We start from the raw sequence: 13856 nt of genomic DNA on the forward strand, positions 1-13856 counted from the left end.
GGAATTCTCGTCCGCTACATATGGCGGGTGACATGCGAATCTTAACAAGCAGTGATGAAGAGGTGGCGGATCTCATGAAGCAGATCAAGGCGGATGCATGGACTTATGCGGATGCCTTAGCCTTCATGATGAGTGACATTCCATTGATTCGCCGAGAAGAGGATCAATTTATTTATTCAAAAATTACTCAGTTTGATCAAGGTACCTTTCTGTTACTTCAGGAGTCTTGATTATTTTGATGTCTTCTTTGGCAGGGGTGTATCTAAGGCCAATCACGCTCTTGCAGAGACGCGCAGGAAGCTTTTGGAAGATGAAGCGCGCAAGAAAAGTCAAGCGGCTAATCCTCAAGCTGATACGGGCAAACGTCCTGCAGAGACAGCTGTCGATCCACCACTGAAGAAGAGGTGGCCCAACACTATTGGTAGTACTAAGATTATGGCGGACGCGATACGATCCGCCAAACCTGCTGAGAAGATTGTTCAGGTAATCCATCTCTTGATTGCCTTTTTGGCTCATCCGATTCTAAAGCGGCGTATGGTTCTTTTCTGTTTGTGCAGATGGCGAAGCCCGATATTGGAGGATACTGGTCCGCCAAATTGGGGGCCCAAGGTTCTTTTAAGAACGAATCCCTTCTGAATGATCTGGATGAGGCCTTGGGTCAGGTGGGAGAGGTACAAAGGAACTATAACCAAATCCCTAGACCAATTCACGTCCACAAGGGGAAATCAGAGCTTATTTCGGTGAGTTCAGAAAAAGAATGTAGATAGGGGTAATTCCTTCACTCCCCTTTCGCCCTTGGACTAAATCATTTTGTCTTTTATAGCTGTATGCCCGTCTGCGTACTTTGGAAAATGGGCTTCTTCAGAACGTGGCGGACAGGGCAACTATTGAAAAGTTAGAAAAAGAGATAGCGAATGCCAATTCCACCATTACTTCAGCAAACGCGAATCTAGCTTCCGCCACAGCTGCTTTAGTTCTTCGGGATGAGGAGATTAAAAATTTAAGAGCAAAGATGGCCTCTGATGCCAAAACCCATGAGGATGCTATCGGAGAAGCTGAATACACGGCGGGTGTATAGGCGTTTTATTATGGCGAGATGCTTATGGCATACTTCTCCCTGGCTCATCCTGAAGTTGACTTCACAGATCCCCAATTCGCCGTCCCCGAACCAGAAGACGTGGCAAGATTCAATAAAATGCCAGATGTCAGGGAATACCTCCGCAATTATGTACGGAGATGGATGAAGGGACCCATGTAGGAAACCAAACCTTCCACCACAGTTGTGGCAGATGATTCCGAAGAGATGCCGCCCAAGGCAGGTACAGAACCAATTCTTGATTCTGTCCTTCCACCGGGTCCTGCTTCTTCGAAGGATAAGGAGGTATTTCCTGATTGCGGATCTGTGACTATGGAGAAGAAGGATCCTCAAGCAAGCATCGTAGGCGAAGGAAGCACAAAAGAGGATGCCCCTATTATTATTTAGCTTTTGCTAGAGATCTTTTTGTAAAAATCTTCTAAGTATAATTTGGTTGATCCTTTATGCTGCTATCTATTTGTTTTACTCTTACATTTGCGCAAAGAAGTACTTTAAATATAAGCATGTTTAGGATTTATGTTTGGAGTAGGTGGCCAGCCATACTCCATGGTATGAACCTTTGCGAAGGTTTGAAACTGTTCTATTCCTTCTTGGAGGAAGTAAAGCTGCCCAGGGGTTCAATTTGCTACCTATTTTTGAGGTGAAATGATCCACCCGCAGGACTTGTGAATCCTTCTCTGGGAGGGATAAGAGAGTGTAAAGACCTTGCGTCCAAGGATCGTTTTAACTCTATCGGTGATCAGGATCCGCCAAGTGGCGGATCTACTGTGAATGTGGAGAGCGTTGGATGCCCCCCTTCTTTTTAAGACTGGAATATTGATATTGCAGCAGTAAACTATAAAAAGAACATAGATAATAAAACCAACAATGTTTATTAATGGGAGAAACACCTTATTACAGCGAATAGGTCTTTATAAATGAGCCTCGTTAAAACCTTTAACAAGAAAAACCACATGGGAAAAAGCTTGTTAAAGGAAAAAGAGTACTCAAGACCATGAACATACTTCACTTTTTAACAAAGTATTTGCGGAGGTTTTGGAGATTCCACGTGCGTGGCAGTGTATTGCCCTCCATATCTTGTATTTTGAACGTGGCCGGTCCAAACTTGTCTACTATCTGGTATGGACCTATCCAGTTGAGCCCCAACTTGCCCTTGCCTTCTCGAGATTGGACTTTGTCAGTTTTGCGAAGCACAAGGTCTCCTATCTTTAGATCTACAAGCTTGGCATTTTTATCATGGTAAGCCGCGATTCGCTGTTTGTATGCTGCCATGCGTACATAGGATTGGTTCCTGTGATCTTCAACCTGATCCAAACGCTCCCTTAGTCGTTTGTTGTTGTCCTCTTCACAATAAAAGGCCACCCGATCACTGGGGACTTGTATTTCAACCGGGATCACGGCCTCCACTCCATGAGAAAGGGCGAATGGTGTTTCCCCAGTAGCTGTTCTTGGGGTGGTACGATAAGCCCATAAAACACTTGTAAGCTGATCCGCCCACTTCTTGTCATGCTCTCCCAACCTCTTCTTTATCCCCTTTACAATCGTCCGATTGGTAACTTCGGTCATTCCATTGGACTGAGGATAATAAACGGAGGCGAATCTGTTCAGGATGCCCAACCCCTCACAGAAATCCTTGAATTTGCCACAGTTAAACTGTGTTTCGTTGTCAGTGATGATGGTATGTGGAATGCCATATCTTCCCACGATGTTGTCCTTGACAAACTCCACTATCTGTTCTGCTATAATAGAGGAAACAGCCTCGGCTTCTACCCATTTGGTGAAATGGTCCACTGCCACTATTACGTACCTCTTTTGCCGGCGAGTTGGGGGAAATGGGCCAACGATGTCTATTCCCCAGAGGGCGAATGGACGTTCCTCAATGATTGGCTTTTGAATATGTTTGATAGTATGTGACTCATTTACGTGAATCTGACAATTGTGACAAGATTCTACCAAACTCTGGGCATCTAATTCAGCTATGGGCCAGTAGAAACCTGCTAACCTGGATTTCTTCACGATCGTGGCGGATGCTTCATGCGACCCACAAGATCCCTCGTGAAGCTCTTTGAGGATCTGCTGCCCTTCTTCTGGTAGAACGCATTTCAGCCAAGGATGGCTAAAGGATTTTCTGTGAAGACCATCATTGATCAAGGAGAAATAGGCTGATCTCCTAACTATCCTCCGTGCTTCTTCCTTGTCTTCGGGTAATGTTCCGTTTAGCAGATATTGGCGGATGACTGACCTCCAATCATCTTCCACCGTTGTGAGTAGGGACACTTCTTCAGAGGCAAATGCTGGAGCCATTTTTACTTCAAAGGGACAATCGGGTCCGCCCACTTTTCCTCACAAGAAGCCATTTTGGCCAATTGATCAGCCTCAGTATTGGATTCCCTTGGTATGTGAATCAATTCCCACTTAGTTTCTTTGAGGTGATCCAGCAACTTTTTGACTTCTGCTACATATTTGGCCAAAACCTCGTCTTTCACCTCGTAATTCTTGATTACTTGGTTGACCATTAGTTTTGAATCGCTATATATCACGATCCGCTCTGGGGTGATTTCTTGAAGTAGACGTAATCCCAGTATCAGAGGTTCGTACTCAGCAGCGTTATTAGTGGCATGGAAATTTAATTTTGCTGCGTATCGCAATCTTATGTAGTGAGGACCTTTGATCACAACTCCCACACCTGCTCCATCCGCCGAGGAAGCTCCATCAGTGTACATCGACCATTCTTCTAACGGAGGCTTGAGATGAGATATCCCTTCGTCAGTGAATTCATTCACGAAGTCCGCCAGGACCTGACTTTTCAAAGATGATCTGCTTTCATATCTTACATCAAATTCGCCCAGGCGAATCGCCCATTCCATCAACCTTCCTGAAGTGTCCGGCTTCTGCAATACCTTTCTCATTGGTATATTGGTTCGAACTATTACAGTATGCGCCTGAAAATATGGCCTAAGGCGAATTGTCGTGGTTACAACAACCAGTGCCATTTTATCCAGCTTTGAATATCTGGTTTCAGCGTCTTTCAAAACTTTGCTCACGTAATAAATTGGGAATTTTTGACCATCTTCTTCTCGTATCATGATCGTGCATACGGCTTTATCCGTGATCGATACGTACATGTACAGATGCTCCCCTTTCAAAGGTCGGCTCATTATGGGTGGCTCTGTGAGGAACCGCTTGATTCCTTCGAAGGCATTTTGACAATCCTCATTCCACTCGAATGCTTTTTGTTTCTTGATGACTTCGAAAAAAGGCTGACATCTACGAGCTGAGCAAGAGATAAACCTGCCCAAGGCTATGATACGCCCGTTGAGGCGTTGTACTTCTCTGATATTCTGGGGTGCTTGCATTTCTAGGACTTCTTTGACCTTGTCAGGATTTGGGCTAACTCCTTTTTCGCTGATCATGAATCCTAAAAACTTCCCATATGTTGCCCCGAAAGTGCATTTCTCCGGATTTAACTTGATGTTGTGGTGCCGAAGTACACCCAATACCTCCTTTATATCTTCTGCATGCCTTTCTACAGTTGTGCTTTTAATGATCATATCATCTACATAGACAGAATAATTACCACTCTTATTGTCCGCGAATATCTTGTTCATCATCCTCTGATAGGTAGCACCTGCGTTCTTAAGCCCAAAGGGCACGACTTTAAAACAATAAGTAGCTTGATGTGTCACGAACGAGGTCTTGATTCTATCTGAGGGCTCCATGGAGATTTGATGATAGCTTGACTTCACGTCGGTAAAGGAATACATTGCGTGACCGGCAGTTCCATCTACAAGCATGTCTATGCATGGCAAAGGATAGTTATCCTTGGGGCAAGCTTTATTGAGATCTGTAAAGTCAATGCACATGCGGTAAGATCCGCCAGCTTTCTTGACTAGCACGACGTTCGCCAACCACTGGGTGTAAAGTACCTCCTCAATGGCATCCGCCTTTTGGAGCTTGGTGATTTCTTCCTCTATCACTTTTTGCCTTTCCGGACCATGGTTTCTCCGCTTCTGAGCCATAGGAACTGCATCTTTATCGATGTTGAGTTTATGGGTGATCACGTCCGGGCTAATTCCGGGGAGAACTTCATCCTTCCATGCGAAGACATCTTCAGCTTCACAAAGTACTTTGGTGATTGCATCTCTGATCTTGCCTTGTAGCCCCTTAGCTATCCGCACCTGCTTCTCCTCTGCCATAAAGTACATTTCGGTTTCGCCTAAGGCCATCGTGACACGCTCCTCTTCGTCTTCTTCCTTAGATTGAGGGCGAATCATTAAGGATGCCGAATATGTTTCTTGGGCCACGTTTTGACAACCTTTGACCATCACACCTCCTTTGACCGTGGGAATGTAAAGTGTCAAATGGCGAATAGAGATAAGAGCTGCAACTTCGAAGATAAAAGGTCATCCGAGGATAATATTGTAAGCTAATTGTCCATCCAAGACTGAGAACTCCAAATCTCCTCTCCAAACTTGATCACTGTCAGTAAGCTCACAATCCAAAGTAACTTGGCCTTTCGTCTGAATGGTATGACCTGTCACTCCCAAAATGTCGACCACCATCGGTTCCACCTGGACGGGATCAATCCTGAGTTTGGCAAATGCTCCTCGGGTAATGACATTACATGAACTTCCCGTATCAATCATTACCCTCCTCATTTCCCAACTTTCAACCATCATGGTGACAACCAGTGCATCCGCATGGGGTGGAATCTCAGGACCTGCATCTGTGAAAGGGCGGTTTAATGATGTCCTATCAAGGGCGGTCGTCTTCGCCTTTTTCAATGCTGGCTGATAACCGGGTCCGCCTGCTATGACATTGATGGTACCCTTTCCTTTCTTCTTTAGGTCCTCCTTGGATCTATCGTCTTCTTTTCCTTCCGCTTGGATGAACCGATCCAATTTACCTCTTTCAATGAGTCGTTCAATTTCTCGAGCTAACTCCAAGCAAGCATTTGTATCATGGCCATTTTTCCTGTGATACTTACAATAATTTTTGGGATTTTTACCTTTATTGGTGTACTCCCCCCCTTTTGGCTCGGGGTATGAAATGCTCCGCTTGTGCTGGCTGTTCTCAATCCACATAAGAACTTCACTTTTAGAAGCATTGAGAGGTGTAAAGGAGGTGACAAACGTCGATTTGTTCCGAGAATCCCTTCGTTTGTTTCGAGAGGAAGAATCCTGACGTTTGTCCTTATCCCGGTCCTGAGGACGAGATTCGCTTCTGTCCTTTTTTGGCGATGATGGCGAACCTCGGCGAATGTCATCAACCTCTATAAAGTCTTTGCAACGCTCCATTAACTCTGCCATGATGGTGGGCTTTTTACGAATGAGATCCTCTTGCAAACTTTTACAAGTAGTGTTTCTCACAAAACACTCCACAGCTACGGAGATATCTACATCAACGATTTTGTATACACAATTGGTTGAAAGTGTCTACATAGTCTCGGAGGGGTTCATTCGCCTTCTGTTTTAATTCAAAAAGCTTTCTAGATTTCACCACTGCAGGAATACAACCAGCAAATTTAGCACAAAATTCCCTGCTTAATTGATCGAAACTGTTTATTGATCCTGGGGGTAGAGATTGAAACCACAAGTAAGCTGGACCTCCCAGCGTGGTGACAAACATTTTGCAGAGCACGGGCTCGGTGGCTCGATTGAGCCTGGCCAAGATTCGGTACTTTCGAACATGAGCCTCCGGATTGTCTTTGCCTGTGTATATTGCAAGATTAGGAATCTTGAAAGCTCTGTCGGTTTCCTCTGCCTCGATCCAAGCTGCAAAAGGCGAATCCCTATTGGCGAATGGATTGTGCCTAGCATTTTCTTCGTTCATTTGGAGTACTAGGGCCCTCACTCTATCATCAAAATTCTCCGGATCTGCCCTGGGGCGACCCCTTCGTGGCGATCTGCTTGGAGAAGAAGAAGAACTTGACTCAGACGATGGATCTGATGGCGAATGTCCCCCTGCATTACCACGTCCGCCTCCTCCTCTCCCTCCACCATCTCCTCCACCACTTCCCCTGCCTGGGGGAGTTGGACCATTTCCTCCTTGTTGACCTCCAGACGAGGTGTGTCCAACAGTTCCTGAAGATGGATGTGGCGGTGGTCAACCTACATGAGATGTTTTTTCTGGCCTTTTGCTTCTTTTACGACTAGTAGATGGAGGTGATCTACCACGGCGTGGGGATCTTGCTCGCTTATTTTTATCCTTTTTATGCTTTTTACGAATGGGCTCCTTAAATCCGCCAAGAGACGAATTTGTCCGCGGGCGCCTAGGTACATTTGGTCCATCGAGATTAAACCTTGGAACCTCTGATCCGCCAGGAGGGATCGTATCATTCCTTCGACTTCCCTCACCAGGAAATAACTCCCTGATAACTGGTCGTCCGCCACCCGATGCCGTAGTAGTTATCATGGAATCAATGTTGTGAGCTTGAAGGAATGAAGAGCTATAGGTACCTGGTCCCAGACCAAAGTTTAATGGAGGTAAAGATGAGACAGCTGACGTAGATACCGTACTCCAACGAGGAAGAGTCATGAACGCCCGGAGGCGGTTCCCAATTTCAAGCCCATACCGTGCTTCGATATCCTGAGCACACATATCGATGAAAGAAGCAGTGGGCATATTTCCATCGATATTTGTTATAGGAGCAGTTGTGTTAGTGTGGCCAGCACCGGATGGTGTAATTATTGGTGATTCAATCCCAGAGGAGGGATTTTGTCCTCCATCGGTCATGATGTTTCAGTGTGAACGAAAAACCCTTTATTTGATCAAGGATTCCACGTTCACCGCACCAATTGATAACAAGGGTGAAACTTCTGATCGGAGCTCGTCCCTGTGGGGGGCGTCGTTGGGTTCGACGGGGGAAACTCCGATGCTAAAGTCAGTAGAGAATATGGAGAATAAACTGTATTGACAAAGCTTTAGAGAAGGTAAGAAAGTATGAGTACCTTGATAGCCTAGAATGGTAGGCTATATATAGTTGAGAAGTTCGTAACCTCTAGGTAACTAGAAAGTCTCCATTAATGCTCATTTAATGACGGTTACAAGTTACTCTTAATCTGGCGGGTAAGACAATTAATGATCCATTTAATGATCCTTTATGGCCAAGCCGGCGGCCAGCCGTTACCAAGGTAAATGGAGAGATTCGCCTTAGAGATCCGCAAGCGGATCTCCTAGAGCTAATCCAGGGAGATTCGCCAGCCGACTTCCTTTGCTACGTGGCATGCTTAAAGGCGAATATCTCTTTTGGTCCTCATGATAATATCTCAATGTTATCAATATATTTCATACATATAAATATCAAACATTTGCCTAAGTAAAAAAAGAATTGCAGAAATAGAAGCTACAGAGATGTTTAATTCAAACTATTAATTACGACTCAAATTAAAACAGCATTGATTTTTATAGAGAGGGATTTTTCGAAATTGGTTCTGGGTTTGAGAGATTTATAATTTAGATATAAATAAATATATATAATTTATATATAGTATATCGGGCCAGACTAGGCCGATGTAAAATTTGTAAAGCCCAAACCCGCCCAGTTTTTAACGGGTTTATACGGGCTTATGTCGGCAGGACAATATTTATATGTGTCCAAGTCCGGCTAAATGGGTCTGGACGGGCGTCGCCGGCCCATGCCCAGGTCTAATTGAATGTGGATCTGGGCCAGGCCTGGAAGATATCTGGTCGTGAAATTGAAATATACAACATCAAAATCATATCGCATCATAAAATTACAATTAAATCATATTATAAAACTTAATCTTTAATATGTCATTTTTTTCTATATGTCATAATAAAATTTAATTTTATACCCTAATTTATAAATTTTAGACCTCAATTCATAAATCCTAAAATTTAAAAAATATATCTTAAACCTCTAATTCATAAAACATAGTTCTTAAAATATATAAAAAATAATTATTTACTTAGTTGGAAATTATTTAAATTAGTACTTGATATGGTTGTAAATAATTTTTCAAATCTGAATTTATGTGTAAATTTCCTCAAGAAAAAATAATATTTTGGTTTATTTTAATCAATTTTTAATTTTAAATTCGTTCTTCAAAAAAAATTCGAATCAAAATTCTGGAATTCAAATTTAGATAAAATTAAGAAAAATTTACACAGAAATTCAAATTTGAAAATTATTTACAACTATATCAAGTACTAATTTAAATAATATCAAATTAAACAAATAATTATTTTTCATATATTTTAAGAACTAGATTTTATAAATTAAGGGTCTAAGATATTTTCTTTTAGGGTTTATGATTTATGAATTGAGGTCTAAAATTTATAAATTAAGATATAAAATCATACATATATAGAAAATAATTACGTATTAAGAATTAAGTTTTGTAAAAAACCCTACAAAAATCCTCTAAATTTGTGTTCTAATGGGCCAATAGTTTTTAGCCTTTCTTTTTATGTTCAGCCCTTCTCTTTATTTTGCAACACTATTCTAGAAAATTTTAGGGTTTTTATATGAAATCACAATTAGTATAAAGATTACAATTAAATTATATTATTAAATAAGCGTTGGTTCTCCATGACTCGATATTCTGAATAAGTTCATTTTAATTTTAGCATGTAAAGTTTGAAATGAATGCTAAGAAGGTGGTGGATTGCAATATCAGCAAAGGTTCATGATATTACATAGTTCGTGGTCGTGTTAGAAGAAATTTAAGATATGTTACTTATCCGTCCAAATTATTCGGTGGCTTTTGTCCCTAAATTAGCAAACAGTGTGACCTACTCGATGATTCATCATTCACGTTCTAATGCTAAATTTTTAGTGTTGTTGTTGCTCATAGTTACTTAGACAAGACTCTTTGTATTGATAATATTTCTATTTCTTAATAATAGTCGGGTATTATTTAGAAAAAGATATAAATAAAATTAAAATTGAATTTCCATATAAATTTTATGTATCAATTTTAAAATTTTCATGTAGGTTCAAAACTATGTAGTTTTGTGTATAAACAAATTCAAATGAAACATAATTTATGAAAATAATTAATGAGTTGTTTTCGAGCGAAATTCATGAATAAAATTAACGATCTGGTCACGAGTAAAGCCCGTGAACAAACTTGCAAGCAACTCACGAATAGAATGCTAAGCTTGTGCTCGAGCTCAATGAACCGAGTATGAGCAGGTCAAAACTCGGTCTGACTCAATTGCAACCCTAAAAATAGCAAGTGGATCATGTGTTCCAACAAACAGCAATGATTTACCACACAACTGTATAAGGTATTCAAAACAGTAAGTATGAAACACAATCTCACATTAGCAATAAGAGAAGTTGCTATTCAAGTTCACTATGAATCTTGGTTACCTAGGTCACCAGTAGTGACACCAGTAGTGTTCATCTGGATCCTGAATGACCAAATCACCGTTAGATTCAAGTTTATTAGAATCACGTGGTAGAGATTCAAATCATCCTAAGACTTAGATTTAATAAACTTGGATCTAACGGTGAATGACTAAATTCATTTGGTCATTTAGGATCCAGGTGAGCACTACTGCCTAGGACACAGTGGTCGAACTTGCTGTCAAGCCCACTTTATATATTAGGAATAAGGCTGTAAATGAGTCCAAACAGCTCATGACCGACTTGACATTGGGCTCCATAAAATCTTGACCGTGTTCGATTCATTTATAAACGAGCTGAGTTTGATGGTAAAACTCGGTTCGAAAACTCACGAGCAAACTCGATTATAATATTCGTGATGCTCGTGAGCAATCTTAGTGTAATTATTTTTTAATAGTAGCATTTCTATAAGAGAAAAATATAAAACAACGTCGTTTTGTAGGTTTCAAAACTATATATATAGTTTTGTGTTATTTTTTTTTTAAATGAACATAACTAGTGATCCGCTCGCGAGAGAAGTTCATGAACAGAATTAACGAGCTGCTCGCGAGCAGCTCACGTATATGATGTTGAGTTCAAACTCGGCATTTTACTAACGAGCCAAGAATAGGCAATCCAAAACTCAACTCGGCTTAGTTCGATTACAGTTCTGATGAACATCAATACCGATGATTTTGGACCAAATTAACTCTAAACGCGGAGATTAAAGGTCGAAATGACTCTTAGGTTGAACTAATAAAAAGATATTGAGGCATGGGTTAAGATTTGGGCCAATTAAGTTGATGAAGCAGCAGTTTTTGGGTTGCAATTGTATGTCCAAAGCCCAAAGGCAGTATAAGGTATTGGCCCATTAGAGATTAGGCCCATTATACTTTTTATTCATTTTTCTTTTTTTATTGAACAGCATTTACATCCTTCTTATCATTGTTTTCAAACAGGGTTAAGGTGCAAAAATACCCCTAACGTTTTGGATCAGGAGTAATTTTACCTCTAACGTCTAAAATGGTACAATTTTACCCCTAACGTTAGAAATAAAATTGCACCATTTTAGATGTTAAAAAAAATTACTCCTAGTTATAAACATTGGATTGGGTTATAAACATTTGTATCTTATCCTTTTAAATATCTTTTGGAGTAAGTTAATTATGATTTTGAGTCACCAATTATTGTACTTTAAATTTTAAACCTTGACTTCAATCACTAAACAAATGTATTAACGTGTGATTTATTTTTTACTTGTTTCAATTCCATAAATTCAAAAGCTTACTCATAAAATAAAATAAAATATGTAGATTGAAGACTTTAGTTTATTTAATTTGATGTTGAACATTTATAGACTTCATTAGTTTATCTAAGAAGTCTTTCCATTAATGAATACGTGTGATATTAACCACAAAAAAATTTGAATGTGTTTGTTATTTATTGCATGATTCCGACATTTGTGATTGGAATTAGGCCTAACCAATCTTCTTTTACCACATGTGACTTCCATATATCTTAATGGGAAAAAAATATTACGAGGTCCCTAATGTTTTCGATTTTGTTATCGAGATCTGTCTTTCAATAACTTCGGGAGAAGAGGTGCCTCCTCACAAAGGGGGTCGCAGTGACCAGGCCCGGACGACTGTTTACCAAAAACACAGGTTTCCGCGTAGCTGGTCCGAGAGGATGATCAGCCACACTGGGACTGAGACACGGCCCAGACTCCTACGGGAGGCAGCAGTGGGGAATTTTCCGCAATGGGCGAAAGCCTGACGGAGCAATGCCGAGTTAGTGGTCTCCATCTCAAGTCAATTGATACATCCACTAGTTCGAGGTCAACGAAACCAAGAAAATTAGTCAATCTCAAATGGAGACCGCCTCGATTGGCCTGATTCATCACCTACGTCATTTTCGATCCCTAGCACTTCTGCCTTCTAATTAAAGGGATAACAACCCATATGCGAACAACAGACAATTTGACACATTGAGTCCTTGATAATTATAATTGCACACATTGAGTTTATGCTAACTAGAAAAGTTAAATTTGAACATAAAATTCAATTAATTAACTGATCGTTATTAACTTTATATATATTCAAAATTCACCTTTTTAACAAAATAAAAATAGTTTCGAACAGTAAAAATATAATTTAATACAAATTAAATGAGTAATAAATTTTTAGTTGAATATATATTTACAACTAATTAATTTAATAAATATGAGATTAATTTAAGATAATGAGCTTAAAAAGAGAGTAAAGTAAAAAAAATGCACGTGGTTTGCTTAATTTGTAAAAGCGATTCTTTGATTTAAAAACTTTCAAATACCGAGATTTGTGAATTTTACCGTTAAAAAATTCGTGAATTAATTTTTGTCAAATAATACTTGCGTTATGGTTTAGTTAATTTGCAAAGTTAGGTAATTTATAAAGTCAGGACAAACCAACACTATGGTTGGGAGTAGACCTGTCCACATGCCTAGACATCCGCACGGACCCGTGTCCGTTGGACCGGGCAGGGACAATGAAAATTTATCTTAGGCTTAGCCTGTCTATTTTTTTGGGCGGACTTGAGATTAATAAAAATAGCACGTGCCTGTCTATTAATATTAATTAATGAATTTATATATTAAATATTTACATTTAAATATAAATTTTAATTTTTACAATTAAATTTTTTTTAAGTGGATTTATATGGACTGGACTTGTGATTTGATTTTTAAATCCGAGCTCGCCTAAATTAATAGCGGGTTGTATTGGACTTGGACTGATATATTTTACATAAAAGTCTGTTAGGCCTGGTCCAACCCCGACCCGAACCATGTATAGGTTTAGTTAGGAGGGGCCTTGGCCCCCCGTCAGTCCAACAATACATTTTAGTATGATGTGTAAGGGATTTTGGCTCCCGTCAAAATTCTCAACTATCTCTCAACCTGACCAACAACCTCCTTTAAAATTTTACCCCTGTAACTTTATCCTACATCCGCCCCTAAAAGTCAGTCTTTTTAACTATTTCGAATTTCTCTCTTTTGGAGTAAATAGTTACGATAATATTTTTTTACGGAATACTTAAATTTACAAACTGCACAAAACATAGACCACTGTTTACAATTACAAACTTTTAAACAAAATAATTATGTTTATAAATCAACTAAACTATATAGTTTATTTTTATAATTGCAAATGTCAATTTTATTGTTTAATTTTCCCCATATATATATAATTGCATAAAAAAGGACATGTGCATTTAGAGTTTGCAAATGTCAATTTTATTGTGTAATCTTATTGAAAAAGTCATTCAAACCAAACCCAAAATGTTATAATAATTGGTTGAAAATGGAATGAAATAATTATTGGTTCAAAATGGAACATTCTTCCACTAGATAATGTTAACAAATTAGGA

The sequence above is a fragment of the Euphorbia lathyris genome, chromosome 3 (genome assembly GCF_963576675.1).
Source record: "Euphorbia lathyris chromosome 3, ddEupLath1.1, whole genome shotgun sequence".
NCBI classification, from domain to species: domain Eukaryota; kingdom Viridiplantae; phylum Streptophyta; class Magnoliopsida; order Malpighiales; family Euphorbiaceae; genus Euphorbia; species Euphorbia lathyris.